At 38.9% G+C, this 7557-nt stretch overlaps 1 pseudogene; it reads right to left on the bottom strand.

The window, feature by feature from the left end:
* Positions 1-4041: 4041 nt before the first annotated feature.
* LOC102896088 overlaps positions 4042-7557 on the bottom strand; it is a 4066-nt pseudogene continuing 550 nt past the window's right edge.

Consider the following 7557-nt stretch of genomic DNA (forward strand, 5'->3'; position numbering starts at 1 on the left):
CGGCAGGCGCTCGCGAGCCTGCTCAGGGGGCGGGGCGGGGCCTACGGTGCGGGGGCGCATGCGTTTCGTAGGCATCTGCGCCCTCCTGTAGGAACGGCAGTTTCTCTTGCGCTTGCGCAGGCCGAAGCGCCCGGAAGGAGGAGAATGGGCGTGGCGATGGGGGGATGTGACCCTGACGGCTAAGGCAAGGTCAGGAGAATACAAAGAATTGAAAGGATTCTTCGTTATGCTTCGTCATTGCGTCTGCACATGAGCAATATAAAGTCCAAAGAGTACTTACCGTCAGAACCATAAACAATCTAATGGCTAACAAAAACTGGATAAGTCTGATATAGAATAATGAATCAATCCATCAGCCGGTTGCTATTGGTGCATTCATTCAATTCAGTCTCAGAAATGCCTTCTCTGATCTGTATCTAAATTTACCTCTCCCTCATTTCCTACCACATCGTCCTGTAGCACATATCATTGAAATTTATCTGTCTCCTCCGGTAGAATGTAAGCACCCTTGAGTTCAGAAAGCAGGACAGCCTTTTTTCATGGTATATACTGTGCCTGGCACATACTAGGTGCTCATGAATGAACAAACACTTCAGTGCCTATCAGGCTACAGTCTATGAAGGCGAAAAGAAAAAAAGCACTGTCCTTATCCCTTCGCACCGAACACAGATGTTCTATATCAAACAACACTTAGTGAGACAGCATGGCACCGAGAATGAAGTACCTAGAAGACTTGCATTTGGATCTTGGCTTTCTTTTGTAACCAGGTGATTCAGAAGTCATTTTCTCTTGTTTTCAGTTTTTGTATATAAGTCTAAAAATAACACTAACACCTCTCAGGGTATTGAGCATTAAGTGAAATTGTGCACAGGGTAGATGTTTTTAAAACTGTATATAGAAATACCAAAGTTAGTTTTAATTAATATTGTCCTGTACTCAGCACAGTGTTAGGTAATATTGGGAGGCAGTTTACAGAGCATAGTCTTTGAAGTTCAATAAACTTGGTTCAAATTCCACCTCTACCAGTTAATAACAGTTTGACTTTAGTTAGGCGAAACACAGGACCTCTTTGAATTTTGGACAGATTAGTATGGCAATGTCTATTTCGTTCTTGTTGTGAGGATTGAGTTATGTAATATTCCTACCCAGTAGCATTTAGAATTACAAGAAACTTACAAGTTACGTCTAACTAAATCCAGAAGTCTTTAGACATCAATACAATCGATATCTAAACAACAATGTCTGATGTCTAACCAAAGAGACCATTTAGCAAGGGGACTCTTTATGCATGAATTTGTGCTTTGGTGTTGCCAACAAAATATTCACTATTTCTGCCCCACTGATGCCTGTGGGCACTGAGAGGTACAGAGCCTCTTGCAAGAGCGAGTGGTTGAGGCATGCAGGATGCTCCACCATATTATCCAATGGTTCAGGGCAGAAGCTGCCCATAAAGTTTGGGGTAAAATCTGCAGAGGAAAAGGAACTACAGTCAGTAGCATAGATAGGAGAAGTGCAAAAGGTATAGAGTTGCTATATACTGCTGCCTGGGCTGTGCACTGCTCTACTCCAAAGAATGTCATCGCAAAGCCTATGACATGAATGAATGGTGTTCCCTGATATAGTTCAGTGCCGCGGTCCAGCCACGACAGGATTTAGGGGGCCCCGAAGGTGGGCAAGGCGTCGGCGCGGGAGACAGTCGACTACACAACTCAGAAGCGGTGTGATACTGTTCCGTTTTATTGTGATTTGAGTACAACTTTTATACTTTTTATTTTGGCATTTGATTATACTTTGTAGTTAAGGTAGCAGGGAGTTAAATTTCGGTTAGGCGAAGCAGAAAATCTTATAGAGTATATTATTATTAATGTTCATGATTAACTAGTACATTTTTCTCTCGATCATTAGAACAGAACTACCTGATGGAACAATCTAAACTTTTAATTCTTATATCTATTACATAAGATACAGTTTGATTTAAGTAAAGGTGATAGATAGATGTATTCATAACAGCAAGCATTGGCTTGTGGGCAGACATTGTTCTTCTTTCTGCCTGAAGAAATCTTTTAAATGCTATTTGATTTATGCTATATCTAAAGTTCAAGCTGAACCTTTCTCATAGCTGTTCAAAAGTTTCCTTGGTGCAGTAATGAGGAAAATATTTATAAAAATCAGTTTTACAAAGCTGCTTTCATAAGCTAAGTTTCTGTTCCTTTGTTTTTTAAGCACTAAGGAGGTCCTGACCTAGCCAGCCTTTCTATGAAACTTAAACTACTATAAGGCACATGAATTCCATCTTTATTCACTATATGTATACTATCTTTATTATAAGCTCCTGTATAAGGCAAAGGAAGATCAGGTAATCTTTTCATACTATTAGCCCCACTAGGTGGATACCAGAGTTTTCCATTTATCCAGTAGGCCATAAAAGGAGGCCCTTCCATAGTAGGCACAGGCTTATGAGTAAATTTCTTATCCTTTACTAATTTTTCTACTAACTGCATGGGAACAGGAATTTAAACTGGTTCTAGTAATTCGGCTTGTTATAATTTATTCAAACATCTTTAAGAGGCACGTCAAAAGGAATTCCTCTTAATAATTGTTCAAATAAAGGGTTTACGCATTCTGGACACGTCAGGGTGACTAGAATTGATTCCATACGCGGGGAATTTACTATGTTTTCCTCAGAGCCAATTTTGAGGAAATCCATTTGTACAGCGTTTACACTTACTAGAATTTGTGCTACCCAAATTCCCCCTATGAATAGGATCGTTCCTAAGAAACCAATTAGCCCTAAACACATGCCACGTCCTCATTCTTGACGATGCATTCCTTGAAGCCTCTGTCCCCATCTCCGGACCTTGTCACGCAGTAGGGTAGAAAGAGGACGCGGCAGTTCAGCATGTTGACTCCATAAGATGGATTGTATTTGGTGACTCATATTCAAGTAGTGAGAGGAATAAGAAAAGTTTCAAAAGGGGCAGAACTAATTGGGAAGGGAAACAACTAGAACAGCATAGTGTTGCTAAAGTCAAGAGAAAAGTTTGCAGAAGGAAGGGATGATTAGTAATGTCAAAAGCTGCCACGAGGTCAATAAAAGTAATGAAGCCCAGAGAAAGATGAGTGCCTTTCTCCGTTAAAAGACTCCTGGGCTGATAGGCAGTCTGACCTGGGAGAGAGATCGAATGTCCTGTAACTTTTTTCCCATTTTCCAATTCTGATTCTGCCACTTACTAGTTGATGATCTTGTGTGAGTCATTTAATCTGTTTGCGTTGAATTTGGGGTGAATAAACCTCCTTCACTGGTTCATCGTGATAAGTTTCAAAAGCAATCTGGCATTCCCTATTCCCCCTCTTTGCTTTATTTTTCTCCAAAGTAATATTTAATTACTTTTTAAATTTGTTCTTACCCACATACTAGAGTGTGAGGTCCAAGAGGGCAGGGATTTTTGTCCTTTTTTTTTGTTCGCTGCTGTATTCTCGGTACCTGGAGTACACCAGGCATACAGTAGGTACTCAATAAGTATTCATTGAAATAATTATCCCAGTGGGAACCTCTGGGATTTACTAGGGAGTGGGTCCAGGCTGTTTCAGGCTGTTTATTCTTCCTTCATATTCCTCAGTTAACTGTAGATGTACTCCCTCATGGATCTTCTTTTTAAACTGCCTTAGTCTCAACTGAAATACTCCTCTATTGTCTTAATTAGAACTTTTTGGGTGCAAGTGACATAAAATCCCACCCAAACTTCTTTGGGGTGGAGTGGGAGAGGAAAAGAATTTATTGATTTGTATAAGTGGATGACTTCAGGCATGGCTGCATCCAGGATATAAAGGTTGTACCTGGACTAGGCTTCCCTTTAAAGTTCTGTTTTCTTCTTTATTGGCTTTATTCTCAGAGGGAATAACTCCTCAGGGAAGTCTCCTGAAGCTCCCACCTTATACTGTCATAGTCCTAAGACCAGACAAACGAGCTACTCTCAACCCTAAAGTCAAGTCCCATCAGACATCTGAGGGTCTGGATTGGATTGCATACACACTCTTGAACTATTCACTGTGATCAGAGGGATGGGATATGTAGCCTGCCTGAGGCGTAGACCACTTGCCCTCCCTTGGAGCTGGAATGGAGCTTATATCCTTGTAGGGAGTCCACTCAAAGTACGTGATTGAGAGTGGCACGATTTCCCCCGAAGGAAAGTTGGGGTGCTGATATAAAAAAAGCCAAATGTCCACTGGACAGTCAAAAACAACATTGTGTTTAACTACAATGGTGCTATGAGAATTAACCTCTGCCTGGAACTTGGCAGATTTTCACTAAATGTTGGTTCTCGCTTCTTTATTCAGTCAACAGTCATTGAACCTACTATAATACTAATACCTCTTATTTTCAGAAAAGGTTACAATTTCCAGTGCTTAGTCACATACAATATCTCATTTGATTGTCATAACAACCTTGTGAAGTGGGCTGGCAAGAGATCATCTCTGTGTCTAAAGATGTGGAGACAACTTTAGAAAAGTTGGTGACTCTACCAAGTTGCACGGTTAGAAATACAACTCCCAGTGCAGTGCTGGGAACTGAATTTCATCTCACATGGATCCTGCAGAATGTACAATCTGGTTAGGGACAGAAAGCTAAGATATATGAAACTGCTGAGAACTGAATTGTATCACCAATGAATAGGGAAAGCAGAGAATGGAGAAATCTGGGAAAGTAGATTTAGATCTGAGCGGGCTTCACAGAGGAAGTAGGAACTCAAATAAAATTTGAAAGAGAGCAAATTCCATCCATCCATCCATCCATCCATGCATCCATCCATCCATCCATGCATCCATCCATCCATGCATGCATCCATCTATCCATTCTCTCGTTCAATAAATATTTTTTGAGAGCCTTCATCTAGTTGCTGGATCCTTACTGGGGAAAACCACATGGGCAGTGCTGGAGACAGCCAGGAGCATATTATTGCTTCCCCCACCTCAAATGATTGGTATACTGTTGGATGAAAACAGTGAGAGCAAATGAAAGTTCTTGCCACTGGCAGATGAAAGCAAAAGTTTTAATGCAGAAGATAGGAAAGCTAGAAAGAAAAGAGTTAAGCAGATCTACATGACAGTGCTCACAGCTCAGAAGGACCATGTAGCAGCAGAGAGTGAGTGCATTTATGATTCCTTTCATGGCAGAGAGGAAAAAGCTTCTGCAGCCCATCTACTACTTAGATTTATTATATTTTAGAGATTAGAAAGATAGCTATTTTTAAAACCAAACTTACTTGTTATGTAAAGAATTTTCTTGTTTTAGAAATATGCCATTGTCCTTTACTGCCTTGCCCATCCTTGGCCACTGGCCCAGGAGAGGCTCATGAAACTGAGGGAATGTTTTGGACTCCCTGCCATGTCATGTGGGATTCACTACAGTTCAACCAGCTCACAGGTGTGTTGACTACTTTCTCTTTGTCCTCCAAATAATCATTTTCTTTTTCTAATTCTTAATTCCTTCTATCTGCTTTCCTTGGTTTTATTTAGTTGTTCTTTTTCTAACTTCTTAAATTAGATGCTGTATTAGTTTTCTATCGCTGCCATAATAAATTACCGCTTAGTGGCTTAAAATAACACAAATTTATTATGTCACAGTTTTGAAGGTCAGAGATCTAGTTGGCTTGTCTGAGTTCTCAACTCTGGGTTCTGCAAGGCTGAAATCAAGGTGTTGGCTCACTGGGTTCTTATTTGAAGGCTCTGGGGTGAAATCTATTAGGCTCATTCAGATTGTTGGCCAATTCAAGTTCAGTTTCCTGTGGTTATAAGACCGAGGTTCCCGTTTCCTTGCTGGCTGTTATCCAGGGGTTGTCTTCAGTGTCTAGAGGTTGCTAATATTCCCGGGCTCAGGGGCCCCTTCTTCCAAATTCAAAGCCAGCAATGGTGGGTGAAGTCTTATCTCTGACCTCCCCTGCTAATCTCTTTTGCCTCTTCTTCCATTGTATCTCTCTGATAAACTCTTCCGTCTTTCTCTTATTTTTTAAGATTTCATGGGATTACACCTGATCTCCCTGGATAATCTCATTTTAAAGTCAGCTGATTAAATAATCTTAATTCCATCTAGAAGATCCTTTCCTAGCAGTACCTAGATTTGTGTTTGATAAAATAACCAGAAGACAGGCCTCTTTGGGGAGACATTTAGAATTCTGCCTACTATAGATGCTTATTTCATTGTTACCCTTTCTTATTCATTACTGTAAGTATTTAAGTATGAACTTTCATTTGAGCACTGTGTTAGCTTGTAGATTCTAATATGTTCTTCAGAAGTTAGCAATTTTGGTCTTGATTTCTTCTTTGACCAAAGACTTGTTTGAAAGAGCTTTTTGATTTCTCAGGGGCAGTTTTTGTTTTCACCTCCCAGATAATATTATTCATTACTAGTTTTGTTTTGTGTTCAGAGAATGTTGTCTTTTCTATTTCTACTTTTTTAGAATTTTATAAATTAATTTATTGCTCTGTGGCTTAATATATGAGTGATTTGGGGGAGTGTTCCATGAGCATTTGCAAGGGTATGTATTTTTTTTTTCAGGTATTAATGTTTTGTGTGTGTGTGTGTGTGTGTGTGTGTGTTTTAACTTACTTTTTGTCCACTTGATCAAAGAAAGGTGAAATAAAATCTCCAATATTAATGTATATTGGTTAATTCTTCTTGCATTTCCAGTAGTTTTTCTCCTTATGAATGTTAACACAATGTTATTTGGTATAGAGAATTTGTAACTATTAGAGCTTAATTGTATATTGCTCTCTTTCAGTCAGTGTGTCTTGTAAAATGCTTTTGGCTTTGAATTCTCTCTTATCTGATACTAAGGCTATGGCCCTTTATTATTTATTTGCAGTTGCCTATTGCTCCTCTGTCTTTTCTTTCCTTTTCAGTCTTTCTTAGTTACTTCGTTTTAGGTGAGTCTCTTGTATATGCCATATAATTTGTGGGCTTTGTTTTGTGATTCAACCTCAAAATCTATTTTCTTCTGATAGAATGAATTTAGCCAATTTACATTGCTTGATATGAGAAATGTTTGTACTTCTATTATACTTTACAATTTTTTTTATAACATTAAAAAAAGTGATTACGATTTTTAAATAGCTTTTTGCCAATGCATTAAAAATCAACTTTTACTGTATGAACTATTTGCTTTGTAGGCGTGTATGGGTATATTCGAAAGGTTTCTATTTTAGATATAGTGGTTACGTTTGTGACCACAACTTCATATACTATACCTTATTCTCTCCTTAGTAGATAGTCTCTATTGATTCCCTACTCAGAGCAATGCTGAAATAAATTTATATTCACTTCTTTCCTTTCCCCATCTCTATCACCTTCCTGCCTTCCGAGTTCCCCATAATTGTACATTTCATATTCCATAGTATTTACCTTTATACCTTTAACCTTTAAATATATTTATATTTCTATTACTTGACTTATCAGCTTTTTTTTTAGTATGCAACTTTTAGTGCATCTTTAAAATATCAGAAATAAGTTTGAGGAATCATCTGACATCGTGGTGTTTCTGTAGCTAGACAGCTTAGTCC

Source organism: Pteropus alecto, unplaced genomic scaffold (genome assembly GCF_000325575.1).
Source record: "Pteropus alecto unplaced genomic scaffold, ASM32557v1 scaffold71, whole genome shotgun sequence".
NCBI classification, from domain to species: Eukaryota; Metazoa; Chordata; class Mammalia; order Chiroptera; family Pteropodidae; genus Pteropus; species Pteropus alecto.